Below are 21075 nucleotides of genomic sequence, written 5' to 3' on the forward strand. Positions count from 1 at the left end.
CGGAAGGGGCTTTGCTTGTTTGTCCAGACTGGTTGCTGGCTTGCCACAGACCGGTGCCAATCCTTGGATTGGGGGTGGAAGCAGCGGTGGAACTCAGTTTTTTTTTACTACCGGTTCTGTGGGTGTGGCTTGGCAGGCGTGGCAGGGGAAGGATACTGCAAAATCCTCATTCCCACCCTACTCCTGGGGGAAGGATATTGCAAAATCCCCATTCCCACCCAACTCCTGGGGGAAGGATATTGCAAAATCCCCATTTCCACCGAACTCCAGGGGAAGGATACTGCAAAATCGCTATTCCCTCCCCACTCTGGGGCCAGCCAGAGGTGATATTTGCCGGTTCTCCGAACTACTCAAAATTTACCCTACATTAGTTGCATTAATTAATTGTATGATATAAATGGAATAAGATGAAGACAATATTAATAATTAAAATATAAGAGGGGAGATTTGAGAAAAATGCATAATAAATGAGAAAACTAGGGTTTTCTGGACACCAGAAATATTGATATGAAAATAAATACAGCAATGGAGAGAGATAATAAGGAGAGATGGAAAGGGAGAAGGAGGGAGAGAGAAAGAAGAAAGGGAAGAGGAGAGGAGGAAAGGTAGGGGAAATAAGAGTAGGAGAGAAGGCTAGATAGGGAGGAAGTAGGGTGGAGGGGGAGAAAGGAAGGGGAAGTAGAGAAGTAGTAGGAGAGGAGAGAAGAAAGGAGGAAGGAAGAAAGGAGGGAGGGAAAGGAGTGAGAGGAGAAGAAAGGATTGCTGTGAAAAGCAAAAGATGAAATGGAAGAAAAGCAACCCCGAATATATTTGAATATATTAGGATAAAATTTAAATAGTTTTTAAAAAAAAGAACGAAAGAGTATGAACACTAAAAACGGAGAAATTAGAACTTGAGGGCGAAAGAAGATGTGACTTAAAAAATGAACAAGAAAATATTAGGAAATGAATAAAAACTATGAAAAAAGAACATTTTGGCAAAAACTGTAATTAAGTAAAATATATTTGAATACATTGAATTGTATAAGATGGTCAATACTCTGTTCATAAATCATGTAGGTGTGTGTGTGTGTGGGAAACTAAAAAATCAATAAAAATTTGTTTAAAAAAATCCCACTGCCGGTTCTCAAGAACCTGCTGTATTTCACCCCTGGGTTGGAGACCCCTTCTTTTAGAAAACTGTTAGATGCATAACGCTTTGAATTGATTGCTCTTCTTCCAGTCTTTTCACAACTGTATATAAAAATTTAGGCATATTCTTGCACTCCTGAAGTGAATAGAAATTGACACAACTTTTACATGGTAAAAAGTTAAATACAACATCTTTCTGAAAATGTGAGTGGAAACGACAACTTCCAAATATTTGCTATAGCCAACTCTAACAGTTTTTAGTTCTTGTTTTTGGGTTTTGCTTTACTCTTCCTTGTGGAACTCTACTAGCTGATAAATATTCTTAGGTCTTGGAAATATCCAACCTTTTTTTTTTTAACTTCATTTTTTCACTGATTTATGGGACATTGATCTGCAAGGTAGAACCAACAATCGCTGCAAAAGACTTGCTGAAACGTTTAACTGACACTGAAGTAGTTGCTGAAAAATCCTCTATGAAGTATTGATTATACAACAATAATCTTCGTCAGAGAGTTATCAGAAAGAAATATTTTCTCTAATCTCATCATAGGTCATTGTTTCACTGATGCAAACACATAAACCAACAACCTTTGATAAGCCTGAAACCCTTTGGAACAAGGTGCTTTTGACTGATAAAAACCAATGTTGACTTCTTTAGGCACTGCACACGAAACATTTGAAGAAAAATGTTTGAGGAATTTAAAGAAAAGGACATTTTGTCAGGCATTGAGCAAGACGGCATCCAGTAGCACAGGAAGTATTGTGTGGGCAGAAGGAAGGATGAATTTCAACTAAATTTCAACATTTCCAAGAAGCTAATGTTCCATAGTCAATGAAGAAATTGAAACTCAAAAGAGCTTGGAAATATTAGCGAGACAACAGTCCAAATTAGTTTCCCAAATCAATCATGAAGCAATTACAAGAGAGAAAGAGAAAGTCTTTGGAATGGCCATCATGGTTCCCAAACTTGTATATTACTGTAAAAAATGTGGGAAGATCTCAAACACGAAGTGTATGCAAAGAGTCCTCAAAATATTCTTGAACTAGAAGAATTCTGCAAGAAAGCACACCAAAAGTAAGGGAAAAAAAGGATATATACTGTAGCTGCCTGCAACAAATAGTTGGAAGCCGTTTCTTCTGCCAAAGAAGAGCTAAAGGTAAAGGTAAAGGTTCCCCTCGCACATATGTGCTAGTTGTTCCCAACTCTAGGGCGCAGTGCTCATCTCTGTTTCAAAGCTAAAGAGCCAGTGATGTCTAAAGACATCTCTGTGGTCATGTGGTCGGCATGACTAAATGCCAAAGGTGCACGGAAGCTGTTACCTTCCCACCAAAGGTGGTTCCTACTTTTCTACTTGCGGTTTTTACCTGCTTTCGAACTGCTAGGTTGGCAGAAGCTGGGACAAGTAACGGGAGCTCACCCTATTACGCAGCACTAGGGATTTGAACTGCTGAACAATCTGGAACTGAACACACTCAAAACCGTAGAAATGGTGGTAGACTTTAGGAGAAACCCTTCCATACTTCCACCTCTCACAATACTAGACAACACAGTATGAACAGTAGAAACCTTTAAATTTCTAGGTTCTATCATATCGCAAGATCTAAAATGGACAGCTAACATCAAAAACATCATCAAGAAAGGACAACAAAGAACGTTCTTTCTGCACCAACTCAGTAAGCTCAAGCTGCCCAAGGAGCTGCTGATTCAATTCTACAGAGGAATTATTGAGTCTGTCATTTGCACCTCTATAACTGTCTGGTTCGGTTCTGCAACCCAACAAAAAAGACACAGACTTCAGAGGATAATTAGAACTGCAGAAAAAATAATTGCTACCAACCTGCCTTCCATTGAGGACCTGTATACTGCACGAATCAAGAAGAGGGCTGTGAAAATATTTACAGATCCCTCACATCCAGGACATAAACTGTTTCAACTCCTACCCTCAAAACGACGTTATAGAGCACTGCACACCAGAACAACTAGACACAAGAACAGTTTTTTCCCGAAGGCCATCACTCTGCTAAACAAATAATTCCCTCAACACTGTCAAACTATTTACTAAATCTGCACTACTATTAATCTTCTCATAGTTCCCATCACCAATCTCTTTCCACTTATGACTGTATGACTGTAACTTTGTTGCTGGCAATCCTTATGATTTATACTGATATATTGACCATCAATTGTGTTGTAAATGATGAACGTATCTTTTCTTTTATGTACACTGAGAGCATATGCACCAAGACAAATTCCTTGTGTGTCCAATCACACTTGGCCAATAAAAAATTCTATTCTATTCTGAACTGCTGACCTTTCGATTAACAAGCTCAGCATCTTAGCCACTGAGCCACTGTGTCACCTAAAGAAGGGCTACGAGGTGTTAATTGAAAGAGTGTCCAAATTTCCTTACCTGTTGTGTTTAGTTTTCTTTTCTCCCATTTTCATTAACCTTGATTTGATTAAATACAGAATTTAATAAGACACGAGATCAAATCAACTTGAATGGAACGTTTTCCATAATCACCAGCTGACTGCATGAATTGCAAAAACTTTGATGCAAACCTCTGCCTGTGGAATTAAAACGTGCTCTTCTCTGCTCTCTTGCAATGTTTGCTGTTCGTGACCCATATTCAGCTGGTATGTGGTATGTGTCCTTGCAAGACTGTTAATGGATTTTTGACAGCTCTTGTTCAAAAATCTATCAGGCTTGCCTTTCTAACTGCGGACACAATGAGTGCCTGTGAATTGGGAAGCCTACTGAGGAGGGTGAGTTCCCAATCTTTCATCTCTAGATGTGATTGTCTTCCACCCTGTATAACTTTATCTAGATTCCTCTTGCCCCTAGAATCCTAAGGTTCAAATGTCGTCCTCTGCAATCAGCTAAAGATACAAGTGACAGGGTTAAAACACATTCATTCACTTTAAATGCCCATGATTTAAGGTAAAGGTAAAGGACTAGCATACGTGCTAGTCGTTCCCGACTCTAGGGGGAGGTGTTCATCTCCGTTTCAAAGCAGAAGAGCCAGCGCTGTCCGAAGACGTCTCCATGGTCATGTGGCCGGCATGACTAAATGCCAAAGGCGCACAGAACGCTGTTACCTTCCCACCAAAGGTGGTCCCTATTTATGTATTTGCATTTTTACGTGCGTTCGAACTGCTAGGTTGGCAGAAGCTGGGACAAGTAATGGGAGCTCACCCTGTTATGCAGCACTAGGGATTCAAACTACTGAACTGCTGACCTTTCGATTGACAAGCTCAGTGTCTCAGCCACTAAGCCACTGCATCCCTGTACCCTTAGAAGGCAGGTATGCTAATTTCTCAGCCACATTCTCCTCAATCACTTAAAAAGTTACTGCATCTGGATCTACATATGCTACAAAGGTAAAAAGACCGGCCGGATGAATTCTTCAAGAAGGTTTCCTGGGAAATTCCTACTTAAAGCATGTCTGCATGCAAAATAGCTACGTTGGTGATGAAATCATTTCCAAGTTAACAGGAAGGAAGCTTTTGAAAACTTGGAAAATTATTGATTCCCCTTTTTTCCAGTCACATTTGTGGGGGTTTCTTGCCAAATCCAATCTCAATTAAAAGTAGGTCTGGAGAAACTCCAAGCAAATAAAACCAGGAAGTGCTAACCAGGAAAGCAGTTTAACGAGTAACTAGAGGAGGGAACCTATTGGATGCAATAGGTCACACTGAGATGTCTGTGGGAGAATGTTGGCAAGAGGAAAGCCAAAGCTGGCATCTCTGCTAGAAAAGGAAACAGCCTATATGATTAGATAAGGGCAGTATTACAAAAGGTCTTGGAGGCAGAAAGAAAATGACTATACAAACTTATGAAATCTCCTCTTGTTTTGGCAGCAACAGAACAGCCTGGCTAATAACTGGTAAGGATTAATAAACTCTCATAAATTCCACCATCATACGCTAGAGCAGGTTTCCTCCTCGTCAATCTAAGGCCTTATGAAACCTTTGGACTGTAGCTACAATAATTCCTTGGAATCTCGACCCGTGCTGATGGAGAATTATCAAAACTGCAGACCAGCATATTTCAAGAGCTTCAAATTAAGAAGACAACACCGACAAGAATACTCCAGCTTCAACCAAAACAATACAAGAGCACACAATAGATGCAAACTCATGGTAAACCAATCCAAACTAGACTGCAGAAAATATGACTTCAGTAACAGAGTTGTTAATACCTGGAATTCACTACCAGACTCTGTGGTCTCATCCCAAAACCCCCAAAACTTTAACCTTAGACTGTCTACTGTTGACCTCACCCCATTCCTAAGAGGTCTGTAAGAGGTATGCATAAGTGCACCAGCGTGCCTACCGCCCCGTCCTAATGTTTTCTTTTATTCGTATCTTTTACATGTATTTATAATTACGTTTACACTTGTATCTGTCATAAAATACATGCTTGACGAAATAAACAAATAAATAAAAATAAAATAAATAAATTAGAAGAAATTGCAAGGATATTGTGTAATGCTGGGAGATTCTTTCCAAAGCTATATAAAGCTATATAGGAAACTTGTGAAGCTATTCCAAAGACTGACATTAACAGAACGTTTCAGGATATTTTACTCTATAAATAGGGAAATTACATATAGGCTGTACGAACATAACATGGTTCTCTTTGGCATGTCTCATTCAGATACCATGGAAAGCCATCATGGTATTTCTTCAGTTCCACTTAACATTCTGTGTGAATCTAACCACTGCAATGGGTAGGTCACAGTTGATTGCTCAATGTGCAAAATCAACCAACTGTGGTTTATTCAGTACATCAAGGTAAAGCAAAACACGGTTTAGCAGAGTTTGTGAACAAAACCGTTGTGTAGGACTTGTTTTTGTGTGTGAAATTTCAAAATGCGCTCACTGTATAGTACAATTATATTACAACTGCCTGGTAGATTCACAAAACTACTTCAAATATTAGTTAACCTTTCCAAATGTCAAGTTCAATTTTCCAGCACTGACAAATGTTGCATTCCCATAGTAAAGAGTCTTGACAAATAATCTCCAAGAATTTGAACAACCAAGTGATGTTGTGCTGACCATGGCCACATAATCTGGGCTTAAAGCTTTCTCTCTAAAAATAAAGGAACCACAAAAGCGATACTGACAGCTGCATTTGGGAAGGATAGAAAAAAGAAGGACAGTGGACAGCACTAAAAGCTTTAGAGGCAGGCTACAGACAGGAGCCAGATGGAGTTGTGAGCTGCAACAATTCAGCAAAACAGTATCTGACGAAACCTAGTTAAATAAAGTGATGATTTTTCAGTCCATGTAACCCTGTCAACAGTCACTCAATTGCAATAATAATAGCAATTATGGGCTGCAACCCATTGGCTCCAGATCTAAGAGTGTTCCATCTACCCAGAACTATTCAATAACACGAAAGCTTAGATTTTTTTTTACTAACATGGCCAAGATACTGATGCAATCAGATGGGAATCTTCTGTACATGATGAAAAAGCCCTGAGTTCTTTTTTTGTGTAATTCTTCTATGTTACATGTTTGTACCTTCGCATTAATGCTTATCTTTGGCTGTTTGCTACAACCTTACATATTGCAAATCAGGCAATAAAGTGTGATAAAAGACATTGCTTCAAGAGCTGTTCTACATACTCTAAAATCTTTTAATTGTAACACTGCAAGTTATCATGTTTTCCCAAAAATAAGACCCTGTCTTATATTTTTTTGCCACCAAAAAAGGCACCAGGTCTTATTTTCGGGGAGGATGTCATCCACTGACTCACCTCACTTGCGCCTGTCGTCCCAGGCTTCCTTTTTGCTGTCAGAGGTATTTAATTCTTATGATTTATATTGATATATTGACCATCAATTGTGTTGTAAATGTTGTACCTTGATGAACGTATCTTTTCTTTTATGTACACTGAGAGCATATGCACCAAGACAAATTCCTTGTGTGTCCAATCACACTTGGCCAATAAAAATTCTATTCTATTCTATTAAGAACTACTCTGTGGCTGGCAAGGCTTTCCTGAAGGCTGCAGCCGATAACAGAACTCCAGATTGATCTGGAACTCTGTTATCGGCTTCAGAAGCCTTTAGAAAAGCCTTGCAGGCCTTGGCGGCTGCAGAAGAAATAGGCCAGCAAGGCAGGTGTTGGGGTGTGCAAGGCCTGGCTGCAACTTTCTGAAGATTAGTAGTAGGGCAGCTCCACCCCCCCATCTCACCCTAGCTTAATTTTTACCCGTGCACCCCTGGAGTGGGCAGGGTCTTAATTAGGGCTTATTTTGGGGTTGAGCTTATATTGGGTGCACATGTAAAAAAATCAAGCTAGGACTTTTGGGGTAGGTCTATTTTCGGGGAAACACGGTACATGTTATGATCATTAGATAGGAGAGGATTCTATATAGTATTCCTGATTTGATAATTTATAACATTCAGAGAGCTTTTAAAAGTGGAAGAGTACATTGAAACTGTACTCCTATCCCTGTTTTTGTACAATCCAGAATTCTACATTTCTTTTGTGAAATTCTTAAGATTGTTAAATGAATGAGTCAAAATGCATTTTCAATCAGGCTGAAGAGGAAGCGGTGGCTGAGCAGAGTTCCATGTCAAATGGCCATAAAGCGGCCAGCACCAAAGGGAGTGTAAATGTCCAAAAACTATCCACATCTGGGAGTCAATCATCTAAACTGGCAGCACCGTTAGCTATCAAATGAGCAATTCTATTTCAGAAAAGTTGCTTTGTGCTGAAAATCAGCTTTCATTGTGATGAACTAGCTTGGTCCATAGCCACTGATTTGTGGCGTCAGACTTTTAGCAACCAGCCTAAGCACTGGAAAAATTAGTTGAGAACTGGAAAATGCGCTATGAAAGGAAAGAGGCTCTTAGTTTTCCCATTTAAAATTTTCAGACATGGGCCTCTGGATGATAACAACAACCCAGCATTTTCCTAAAGCTCTGTAGGTTACAATAATTGCATCAAAGCTCTGCCATGCTTCACAAGTGGAGTGCGTGCCATTCATAACCATAATTGGAAGGAATCTACTTAATGCTATTCAGCCACACTACTTATAATGCAGTTCCTGCCTATGAAAAAATAGTTGTCTCAACAAAACGAATGGGACGTTTCTTTTTATCAAAATGATTACGAAATACAGCACATGGCAGACATGCTTTCTTCACCACCCCACCCCACCCCACCCCACCCCACCATTACATGAACCATCACCTTCCTAATAATTGTAGCATTTAATACGGCTTCACACTTTTTTGCAGCTGCCGGGACACATCGCCCACAGCAGTAGGTTGCTTCCCAAGACCTCTTACTTTCAGTTATAATTGCTTAATGCATTTTTCATGAAGAGCACAGGGTAATAGTTATGTTAAATTGCCTTCTTTTTCATGATAAAATGACTTTAAAACACTCACACGTAACATTTATGCAATTGGAGAGAGAGCATGGGCTCAATGATTATGACTCTATTACTTGGAATCCCATGCATTGTCAGGCTCACTTCATCTCAAAAGGAAAAAGAGAATTTTCATTCTCAATCACAACCACACTGGCTGTATAATAAACCATAATTGTAGAGTGGCCACTGCTTAGCTCTATCACATAGACATCTGCACACTTCTGAGATCACAGAAGCTTAGTGAGTGCCTGTAGCAAGGTACCGTGGTCCTTAGGACTGAGAATCAAAGCTGCTTATAGTCCATTTGTGGAGAATCTAAATAATGTCATCAAATTTTAGTCCCTGGTACATGTTCTAATTTTTTTAAAATTATGGTATTCCGATCTCCTTCAATGGAATAAAGCCCCCGAGGTGAAAAAAAAGAAACAGAAATATAAGTATATTTCCCAGAATGCGGAATGTTGTAGAGTAGGAGTGTCAAACTCAAGGTCCGGGGGCCAGATATGCCCCATGGGGTACTTAGATCTGACCAACAGGGCCACCTTGGAAACAGTGAAGGATCGGCCCATGGTGCCTCTGCCAGCCCTCCCAAGCTCTGTTTTCGCTGGCAGAGGGTTGCAGGAGGACGTTGCAGCCCAAAATGGAGCTCAGGAGTCCATTTTCGCTGGCAGAGTGCTTGGGTCACCACATGGGCCCCCTGACATGAGTGACGTCATGCTGCCCCCCCCGCCCCCCCCAAGGTCAAACACAACCCTGATGCGGCCCTCAATGAAATCAGGTTTGACTGTTGTAGAGAATTCTGTTTCCTTTTGGTGTTGGTTTTGGTAGGTGGCTGCTTAAGTTTAAGCAGAAACACCGATCACTTCTGATCCCTTTCTTTCCCTGAATTGTCAAGTTGTTCTGAGAGAGCGCACAGGTGTTTCACACAATTGAATGCAACTTTTTTTAAAAAAAGCTTTTACACTACAGTAGCAGAAATTGTTTCAAACCAGGAGTACTATTTCCCCTCAGATTAACAGGAATGTATGATTTATGTGCAAGTAAGGATCCTTTAAAAAAAATCAGAATAACAATATTTCTGAGGAAGCTAAACAACAAGGCAAAGCAATTGCTTCATTTTCTAACAGGTAATGTTCCAAAAACGGATCTTTAGGAAGATTTACCAGATGTCATTAGTTCTATAGTTCTGCATTTTAAAAAAATGACATTGTAAATCATCGCTTCTTTGCTACAAAACACAGGGATGCCAATATAATCAAAATTATAGATTAGAAAATACAGCATTATTAATATAGAAGGAAGACTTGGCAAAAGGTACCAATGAGGATTTTGCACTTCTAGAAATTCAGAACTTTTGGGTAGAGGAAAAGGGAGAGAAAGTGTGCTCAGATGGAGAAATGCTTGTCACAAACTCTGCTATGTTTGCTACTAGTGAAAATGGAAAAGGACAGGGTGGGGAAAAGGGGCTGTGTTAGGCACAAGTAACCAGACCTACATATGTAAAGTTCAAACTTACCATTTTTTAATATTCTGCCTATTATACAGGAAACTCCCCAGACTGCCAGCCTTAGCCTGGGAACAGATGGATAAGATTCTATGGAGCTTAAGAGAAGTCAGTTCTGGATCACTTGTGGCTATGCAAAAATTTGAGGCTAATTCTGCCCTTGATGCCTCCCGCTGGCCTGGTTGGGTACTTCCCAACAGGCTGAGTAGCTAGATTAAACAAAATTAAGATGCCTAAGGATGTTCTCTTACAGGGCTGTCAAACTCATGTCCTGCAGCCCAGATGTGTCACATGCTGGCCACACCCACACCTGGTTTAGTGAAGGGGAAAAAGTTGTGATATGTCACGTGATGACACGAATTTCACATCCCTGTTCTATCATAATGTCAGCCTTCCCAAGTAAACCAGATAGGAAACATGACCAGATAAACTAATTCTGCCTTGTTGTTAGTTGCAAAGTTGTGTCTGACCCATCGCGACCCCATGGACAATGTTCCTCCAGGCCTTCCTGTCCTCTACCATCCTCTGGAGTCCATTTAAGCTCATACCTACTGCTTCAGTGACTCCATCCAGCCACCTTCTTCTCTGTTGTCCCCTATTAGGCTTTTCTCCAGTGAGTCCTTCTTTCTCATTATTCATTATTATTATTTATTATTTATATTATTATTATTATTAATTATTATGAGTCATTCTTTCTCATTAGGTGGCCAAAGTATTTATATTATTATTATTATTAATTATTATGAGTCATTCTTTCTCATTAGGTGGCCAAAGTATTTCAGTTTCTGGCCTTCTAAAGAGCAGTCAGGGTTGATCTCCTCTAGGACTGACTTGTTTGTTTGCCTTGCAGTCCAAGAGACTCGCAGGAGTCTTCTCCAGCACCAGAGTTCAAAGGCCTCGATTCTTTGGCAATTCTGCCTTATTGTAAGGCTATTACATTAACAGAATATTGCAAGCCTGAAAGTACAAATATCTCCCATTGTCTCCTTTGCAGTCTAAGACGTTAGGGAGATTGCTTTTTCTCCTCCCATTATAGAGCTATGGGGTATGACCTCTCTTATCTGGGCATTCTCTAAACAGTATCTCCACCTTGTTCCTCAAGGTCTTTCTTACATACCATCCACATAATTTGTCAGCTGGAATCTCTGTAGGATATGGCAGATAAAATGAAAGTATCTGTGTGGGTGCTGTACTGTAATTTCGGAAACTATATAAAAAAAGAAAAGCTATGATATGATCTGAAAGAAGGCACATGTCTAGACACAGTTCACAATCACAGCCAATTCTACTAGTTTCAGCGTGGAAGAAAAAGCAAATGTAAGCTTCCACAGAGTGAGGATCCTGCATGATCATGTTTATTTAAAAATCACAAGACTGTCTAGGCAATTCCTTAGATTTCTTTTATGTTGTTTTTGTGAAGTTAAAAACAAAAGAGTCACTAGAAATTCCTGCTTGAGAGTCTGATGCTGTGCATGAGGATTAGCAAAGAGGCAGAATGTGACAACTGAATCCTACTAAGAGGTCTCCTTCCTCATCATCAACCACACCTGTTATATGCCTACTTCTGCTTCATATCGCAGGATGTAGCAGGTGAGATAAAATAACAATATGGATGACCAAACACTAGAGGAAGGAGATAGCTCAATCAGAGGCTACTTCTTGGACCAGCTTAATAGGTGATCCATCCTAAGGAGATGGGATGGAGGTCCATAATACACATTTCATGTCTGCCATGAACTCCTGAGAAGTGGCTCCTCAGCCAAGCTACCAGTCCTGTAATTTTACCTCCCCTACTTGCAGTAGCAAGTGCAATAATATGAATATATAGCTGTGATGGTGAACCTATGGCACACGTGCCAGAGGTGGCACGCAGTGCCCTCTCTGATGGCACATGAGCCGTCACCCCATTTCAGCTCCACCACACATGTGCACACACCTCCCACCAGCCAGCTGGTCTTCAAGACTCTGCTTCGCATACGCAGGGGCAGGGCACGTGTGGGGGGCTGCGTGCAGAGGCCATGTTCACATGTGCCGGGGGTACAGCATGTGCAGGCCCCGCGCACACATTGCATTTTGGGGATCTGGGCGCATGCGCATGCGTGCACATGCTTTGGGCACTCAGTCCGGAAAAGGTTAGCCAATCACTGATATATAGTAATATGATACATTATGGTACAGTAGGCGATTATATTAGATTATATTACTGTACAGTATGTCATCTCCCCTGAAATGTACCACATATATGTCTGCTCTGGGAGGACCAATGTTCTTTCTGCAAGATATCAAACTTTTATTTAGGACAATAACCAGCTGAATTTTAGGTTGCTACAGAGATTCCGTACTGACAATGATCTTGAAACCGTCTCATCATCATTGAGACACATGACTCAAAAGGTCTTCTTGGCTATAATGTTGAGTAATGTCTTTGGTGACCTGTTTGGTCTCAATGCAGCTATTCCCCTACAGCATCTATTGCTTTGCTATTTAGAATATTGTCAAATTATAGATTTTAATCTGGGAAAAGAATGATGGAACAGGAGACTCTCAGACTCCTACTCACATTCCCTACAACTTGCCTGTTGGTTGACACTTCTATCTCTTCACTTCATTTATTTCCTGGAATTTATAGTTCTCATCCTATTCAGTAAAATGTTGTGCTTAGCATGAGAATGCAGCTGAATTCCCCAACAGAATAGCCTCCAATTAACTAAATGGCAATGACAGTTTTTTAAAAAAACATTAACAAAAAGTAAATGGGAACAAGTCATTCTGAGCTCATTTCTCCCCCACCCCCCAAAAGAGGGTGGAAGGACAAGAGGAATGTAGAAATGCAACTTTGAACACACAGTTTTGACAGAGAAGTCAGAACTTCAATGTCTTTGCCAGTTTTTATAGGTACCATTGGAAATCAAAAGAGCAATAGCCATGCCTAGGTGTGGACACATCCTAACCCCTGCCTTCTGCTATAATTATCTGTATTATTTACTTCAAACAAGATTTTATTGGAAAGTAAACCCGCCTGTTTCCCTTTCACCTTATTCTTGATTACTTTAGATCTACTGCTACATTGCTTTCTAATATTCTGAGCTATGAAAGGAAACAGTAAGAAAATAAAAGCTCTGCTGCAATATAGAAGAATTTCATACACTCAATCCATCATTTTCTGAAAAAGCACACACAGTAAGAAAGCAAACATAAATGCCATCACAGTCTGTTGGGAGTGGACAGAAAGGGGCTTATATTTAAATATATGAATGGTGCATTAAAGATGTCAATGGCAAAAACTAAACAAACCAAGAACTCTGACAGAGGCAAGTCCAGGCTTGTTCAATGAAGCTATTTGGTTGCATCATTGCCATGCTATTTTTCAGAATATAAGAAAGCGATCGGATATAAGCCTCAGTGAATGCCCTACACCTCGAACAATTGACTTTTTAAAATAACATATGAAATTTGGGCAGGGGGACCTAGGTATACGGTACCCAAAGTTAAAAGCTTAATAATTTACAATGGAGATCTAGTTTGTTTTGGTGGTTAAGATATCAGGGTGGAAACAGTGAGTTTTAGTCCCATTTTAAGAAGCCATCTGGGTGACCTTGGGCCGGTCACTTTGTCAGCCTTTGGAGGGAGGCAATGGCAAATTAGTATGTCTAAAATCTTGCCAAGAAAAGATCAAGAACTCATCCTAACAGTCAGTCATCAGGAGTCAATACTGACTCAAAAGTATCGATGGAAGAGAATATTTGCAGCTCAGGTCAATGGGGACCTTGGTGCTTGCTGGTTTTTTGCAGGCATTTCATTACCAAACTAGGTAACATCATCAGTGCCAATGATGTTACCTAGTTTGGTAATGAAATCCTTGCAAAGAAAACCACCAAGCTCAGACAGCACCCAAGGACCCCACTGACTCAAAGGGAAAAAAATTACAATGACCCACCTAAAGTGCCCAGCAAATTCATGAGGACATTTCTCCTGCCCTCCTGCCACAAGACAAACTTGGAGCAATATCTGATTATATTACTGTACAGTATGTCATCTCCCTGAAATGTACCACATATATGTCTGCTCTGGGAGGACCAATGTTCTTTCTGCAAGATATCAAACTTTTATTTAGGACAATAACCAGCTGAATTTTAGGTTGCTACAGAGATTCCGTACTGACAATGATCTTGAAACCGTCTCATCATCATTGAGACACATGACTCAAAAGTATCGATGGAAGAGAATATTTGCAGCTCAGGTCAATGGGGACCTTGGTGCTTGCTGGTTTTTTGCAGGCATTTCATTACCAAACTAGGTAACATCATCAGTGCCAATGATGTTACCTAGTTTGGTAATGAAATCCTTGCAAAGAAAACCACCAAGCTCAGACAGCACCCAAGGACCCCACTGACTCAAAGGGAAAAAAATTACAATGACCCACCTAAAGTGCCCAGCAAATTCATGAGGACATTTCTCCTGCCCTCCTGCCACAAGACAAACTTGGAGCAATATCTGATTATATACAGTATTAGATTGCTATTTCCTTGACATAACAGACATCAGACTCTCCCTCCTAGCTATGCTTCTTTGTAGGTTCAACCGAAGAAGAGGAAGAAGAAGGACCATAATAAAAATAAAAATAAGGAGGAGGAGGAGGAGGAGGAGGAGCTACTTTTCAAAAGAAGAGCTTTAACATCTATTTGGAAAACGGAGAAATCTAGGGGGATCCCTTCCAACAACAGGCACTTGGTTAAAAAACAACAACAACTTGCTAACAGCAGGACCCTCTGCCACTTCCTTGTAAATGCAAAGAGGATTTGAGGTATGATTTAAACAACAGCCCTTCAGCTGAAATGTTTGTAGAAGTGGTGTGAAGTCCTTATGGCCTTCCCTGGATCCACATCAAATGATTACATTTCAAGCATTTGGAGTTTGAACAGTGGCATTGCTTCTGGATCCAAGCTTATGCTGGCTGTGAAGATCTTGAAAGTTTGTTGGGGCTTAAAACTGGCAGCCAAAACAGGTCTGGATTCTAGATGGCTAATGCGGGTGCCACTGAGCACAGTTCTGCTGGTTGGCACTGTCTCCTACCTCCACTTTCCAGCTATTTTATTGTGACCTCAAATGTTTGCCTGAGAACACAGGGAAACCATCTAGAATGGGAGCAATATTGCAGGGAAAGAGAGAGCTGGCTCAAAAATCTCCTTCACCCAGGAGGACTTGCTTAAGAAATCTAAGAACAAAGGGGTTTCTTTCATTCACAGATGTTCAGTTAGGACTTAAGCTATAAAGTTCCTGGATGGATGGGAAATTTAATGCAAAATGCTGTGTTGAAAAGGAATAATCAACAGGTCTTTGCAAATAAATAAATGGAGATGAGAGCCAGCAAGCGCTTAAATTCACGCCATAGATATTCACTGTAAGACATTTAAGACACAAGAATTTTTAAACACAGAAAACTCAACAGAATTTACCACTGCAATGCTACTGTAGTCCCTGATCGGCAGAGTTTTACAAAACAGCAACCATGAATTTGTTTTGAGAAATCAGATCAACATTTTTGCTTGATGGCCACATCAAATGATTACATTTCAAGCATTTGGAGTTTGAACAGTGGCATTGCTTCTGGATCCAAGCTTATGCTGGCTGTGAAGATCTTGAAAGTTTGTTGGGGCTTAAAACTGGCAGCCAAAACAGGTCTGGATTCTAGATGGCTAATGCGGGTGCCACTGAGCACAGTTCTGCTGGTTGGCACTGTCTCCTACCTCCACTTTCCAGCTATTTTATTGTGACCTCAAATGTTTGCCTGAGAACACAGGGAAACCATCTAGAATGGGAGCAATATTGCAGGGAAAGAGAGAGCTGGCTCAAAAATCTCCTTCACCCAGGAGGACTTGCTTAAGAAATCTAAGAACAAAGGGGTTTCTTTCATTCACAGATGTTCAGTTAGGACTTAAGCTATAAAGTTCCTGGATGGATGGGAAATTTAATGCAAAATGCTGTGTTGAAAAGGAATAATCAACAGGTCTTTGCAAATAAATAAAAATAAAAATAAGGAGGAGGAGGAGGAGGAGGAGCTACTTTTCAAAAGAAGAGCTTTAACATCTATTTGGAAAACGGAGAAATCTAGGGGGATCCCTTCCAACAACAGGCACTTGGTTAAAAAACAACAACAACTTGCTAACAGCAGGACCCTCTGCCACTTCCTTGTAAATGCAAAGAGGATTTGAGGTATGATTTAAACAACAGCCCTTCAGCTGAAATGTTTGTAGAAGTGGTGTGAAGTCCTTATGGCCTTCCCTGGATCCACATCAAATGATTACATTTCAAGCATTTGGAGTTTGAACAGTGGCATTGCTTCTGGATCCAAGCTTATGCTGGCTGTGAAGATCTTGAAAGTTTGTTGGGGCTTAAAACTGGCAGCCAAAACAGGTCTGGATTCTAGATGGCTAATGCGGGTGCCACTGAGCACAGTTCTGCTGGTTGGCACTGTCTCCTACCTCCACTTTCCAGCTATTTTATTGTGACCTCAAATGTTTGCCTGAGAACACAGGGAAACCATCTAGAATGGGAGCAATATTGCAGGGAAAGAGAGAGCTGGCTCAAAAATCTCCTTCACCCAGGAGGACTCGCTTAAGAAATCTAAGAACAAAGGGGTTTCTTTCATTCACAGATGTTCAGTTAGGACTTAAGCTATAAAGTTCCTGGATGGATGGGAAATTTAATGCAAAATGCTGTGTTGAAAAGGAATAAACAGCTGCATCACACATTGCTCCCAGAAGCACGGTTGAAGCCTGAAGATGACGAATGAGACTTCGTCAAACGCCGCCAAGACACTCATCTCCAGAACAAAATGCTTAGCTGATGAACAACACCTAAAACCCGAACAACCAAAGACCCATATATATATATATATATATATATATATATATATATATATATATATATATATATATATATATATATATATATATATATATATATATATATATATATATATATATATATATATATATATATATATATATATATATATATATATATATATATATATATATATATATATATATATATATATATATATATATATATATATATATATATATATATATATATATATATATATATATATATATATATATATATATATATATATATATATATATATATATATATATATATATATATATATATATATATATATATATATATATATATATATATATATTTGTTTTGGATAGCTGTCAAGGCTTCTTTGATTGGCACTTGGGTGAAGAGGATATGACATCAAAGCTCACGGTAGGTCGCTGGGCTGTAAGTTTTGTTTCTTTATGATCTCTATGAACTGGAATGAGTTTTTCGTGTGAGGTGATGGATTCTGCATAGGGCTGTAGTTGTTTGGCGAGAAATTTGGCTAGGTTTTGTGAGGTGAGCCTATGGAGCTGACTATGGGTCTGAGTGGGGGTTCCTTCTTTGTGTGTGTTTTCTTCTGGTAGATGGTGTGTCCTAGGGAGCCATTGGGTTTCTGTAGACTAAGACATCCAGGAAGGAAGTTGGTTATTAACTTCTGTTTCCATGGTGAACTGTATTTTGGGGTGTAGGCTATTGAGGTGTGTGAGGAAGTTGTCAAGTTTTCTTTCCCGTGTGGCCAGATTATGAAGGTGTCGTCTACATATCTGAGCCAGAGTTTGGGTTGTGATCAGATTTTCTAGAGCTTGGGTTTCAAAGTGTTCCATGTAGAGATTGGCAATGACAGGTGAGAGGGTGATCCCATGGGTGCTCCTTCTACTTGTTTGTATTTTGTCCATTATAGATGAAGTATGTGTTGGATAGGCAGTGGTTGGTCAGATCTAGGATGTGCTTGGGGGTTATATTTGTTTTGGATAGCTGTCAAGGCTTCTTTGATTGGCACTTGGGTGAAGAGGATATGACATCAAAGCTCACGAGGTCCACACAGGACATGATATTGACTTTAAAGTGTTGGACCAGGGAAGAAGTTAGTTCCTCTTTTTGAATGAGTTCTTGTGTTCTTCAATCGTGCACTTATTCTTCTGTTGGTTTGTCCAATGTATGTGGTGGGGCAGGCGGTGCATGGGATTTCATATACTCCTTGATTTTCTAACTCAATTTTGTCTTTGGGGTTTCTTAGGATGGTGGATATTTTCTGTTTGTGCAGAATGCTGTCTTGATGTTGTGTTTGTGGAGGATCTTGCTGATTCTGTCTGTGGTGCCTTTTATATATGGGAGGAGGGCTGTGCCGTTTTCTTGTTCTCTGTCTTGGATTTTAGTGGGGGTTCTTTTGGATTAGCTTGGTAATCTTATTTGTTTTGGAATCCATTGGATGTTAGTACGTTAGTGAGAGTGTCTAGTTCGGGTTTTAGGTGTTGTTCATCAGCTAAGCATTTTGTTCTGGAGATGAGTGTCTTGGCTCTGAGTTGATCTGTGCTGGGTGGTGGTGTGAGAGTGCGTGCAGATAGCGGTTTGTGTGTGTTTTCTTCTGGTAGATGGTGTGTCCTAGGGAGCCATTGGGTTTCTGTAGACTAAGACATCCAGGAAGGAAGTTGGTTATTAACTTCTGTTTCCATGGTGAACTGTATTTTGGGGTGTAGGCTATTGAGGTGTGTGAGGAAGTTGTCAAGTTTTCTTTCCCGTGTGGCCAGATTATGAAGGTGTCGTCTACATATCTGAGCCAGAGTTTGGGTTGTGATCAGATTTTCTAGAGCTTGGGTTTCAAAGTGTTCCATGTAGAGATTGGCAATGACAGGTGAGAGGGTGATCCCATGGGTGCTCCTTCTACTTGTTTGTATTTTGTCCATTATAGATGAAGTATGTGTTGGATGAGGCAGTGGTTGGTCAGATCTAGGATGTGCTTGGGGGTTATATTTGTTTTGGATAGCTGTCAAGGCTTCTTTGATTGGCACTTGGGTGAAGAGGATATGACATCAAAGCTCACGGTAGGTCGCTGGGCTGTAAGTTTTGTTTCTTTATGATCTCTATGAACTGGAATGAGTTTTTCGTGTGAGGTGATGGATTCTGCATAGGGCTGTAGTTGTTTGGCGAGAAATTTGGCTGGGTTTTGTGAGGTGAGCCTATGGAGCTGACTATGGGTCTGGTGTCATTCCTCGTGTTAGGGACTCGTTTGTCAATAAGGCGGGTTTCCAAATGGCTGGTAGGCGGGAGGTGTCATCTCGTTTGTTCATGCTGTGTGGGCGTTTTCTATCTCAATGGCTTCTCTGATTAAATAAATGGAGATGAGAGCCAGCAAGCGCTTAAATTCACGCCATAGATATTCACTGTAAGACATTTAAGACACAAGAATTTTTAAACACAGAAAACTCAACAGAATTTACCACTGCAATGCTACTGTAGTCCCTGATCGGCAGAGTTTTACAAAACAGCAACCATGAATTTGTTTTGAGAAATCAGATCAACATTTTTGCTTGATGGCCACATCAAATAAATGGCCGATGATGTGACAACTCTTGAACCTGGGCAGTTGTTTCTGGACAAATCAGATGATCCAAGGTAATATGGACTCAGGGTCTGATTAGGTCTCCCTATTCATAAAGAATTGCAATATTTCTCAGTTCTTCTCTCTTTTACTGTTTTTCATGATAGGAAGATGTTTATTTTTTTAGTAACCCAGACGTTAATAGCCAAAATATGTGCTGGGAATTATAAGAGCTATAATTTAATATAGTTTGAGAAGCCCAATTTAAGACAAGCTGTTTGCATCTACCCCAAAGTTAAAGATAGAACTGAATGCAGTTAAAATAATCACAACAACAACTGTTTGGGGCAATTTTGGAGGAAATCCAAGTGATTCTTTTTAAGGCAAAGTGGATGACAGACTCTCTGAGGCTGTCTGGAAAGAGGGCAGAGGACAATGGAAAGCAATCTATTTATCTTAATAGCTGAAACGTAAGAACAATACTGTCTAATGGGAAAATTTGGAATTGATAGCTTATTAGAAAAAGCCATTGCTCTTTTTCAGGTACTTTGTCAATTAATTATAAATTGTGACTGGGCTATGATCATTTGAGACTTAATCTTCTGAAATAATGGGGTACACCTAATTATTTCTTACACAGATTGCCTTGCTTTGTAAGCAACAAACTTTATCCTTCACCTTTAACAATTCTCTGTCATGGTGGAACACAGAATTCTCTACTGTAGGAATTTAGCACCCCCCCCTCCTAGAAGAATGAAATATTTTAGAAAATATTTAAAAAGGCAGAATATATTTCCCTGGATGAGAAATGGAGAAACATGTTTTAAAGACAAAGGAGCTCCCTGCAACTTCCTGCCACTCCCACCTTTGTCAATGGGCCATTAAAGCCTCAACCAAGCTCACTCATTTCCCCCCACCTTTGTCAATGGGTCAGAGGTAGAAACTCAATCCCCCCACCTTTGTTAATGGACCATCTTTTGCAACACAATAGAACAGAAACTCACCATATGGCAAGGCTCAAGCAAGCTTGAGAGACAACCTACAACATTAGCTAAGACCCCCACCCCCTGGGGATCTGACAGCCAATCAGGATACACTTCCTGTGCCCCAGAAAGTTCAAAGCTCAGAAAAAGCATAAAACCAGGGAGCACACAGGATCTCAGCCCCTTTTCTGTTCAGGATCTCAAGCCATGGGATCCTGACCACCATTAAACCATCTTTCCAAGCAGCCTCCATGTTTCCAGTGTCTTTGTCCCCACTTGGAACTGAACCCAGATGGATATTTCTTCCAACAATACCACACAACCATGTTGCATTGACAAATGGGATATGGACTGACAGGTAGTCCTCAACTTATGATCATAATTGGAATCACAATGTGAGGTGGTTAAGTAAGACACACCAGATTTTATGACCTTTTTTGCTGTGGTCATTAAATAGTGAATCAGACAGCATCCCTGAATGACTTTGCTTTTTGGAAGCCAGCTGGGAAAGTTGCAAATGGGGATCATATGACACAGGGACAATGCAATCATCATAAACACATGCCAACTGCCAAATGATCCGAATTTTGATCTTGTGACTGTGGGGAGGCTTAACAGTCATAAGT

The 21075-nt window shown here is 40.2% G+C and overlaps 1 protein-coding gene and 1 long non-coding RNA gene across 3 annotated transcripts in view; one reads left to right on the forward strand and one right to left on the reverse strand.

Moving 5' to 3' along the window:
• Positions 1-21075, forward strand: part of LOC131190923 (uncharacterized) — a 112889-nt gene that overhangs the window by 14348 nt on the left and 77466 nt on the right. For both annotated transcript variants that reach the window (XR_009153363.1, XR_009153364.1), the window contains exon 2: positions 6857-6944. This is a non-coding gene — a long non-coding RNA (uncharacterized LOC131190923). The remainder of the gene's footprint in view (positions 1-6856; positions 6945-21075) is intronic.
• SHB (SH2 domain containing adaptor protein B) overlaps positions 1-21075 on the reverse strand; it is a 177295-nt gene that overhangs the window by 6141 nt on the left and 150079 nt on the right. The window lies entirely within an intron of this gene.

Source organism: Ahaetulla prasina, chromosome 2 (assembly GCF_028640845.1).
Source record: "Ahaetulla prasina isolate Xishuangbanna chromosome 2, ASM2864084v1, whole genome shotgun sequence".
NCBI classification, from domain to species: Eukaryota; Metazoa; Chordata; class Lepidosauria; order Squamata; family Colubridae; genus Ahaetulla; species Ahaetulla prasina.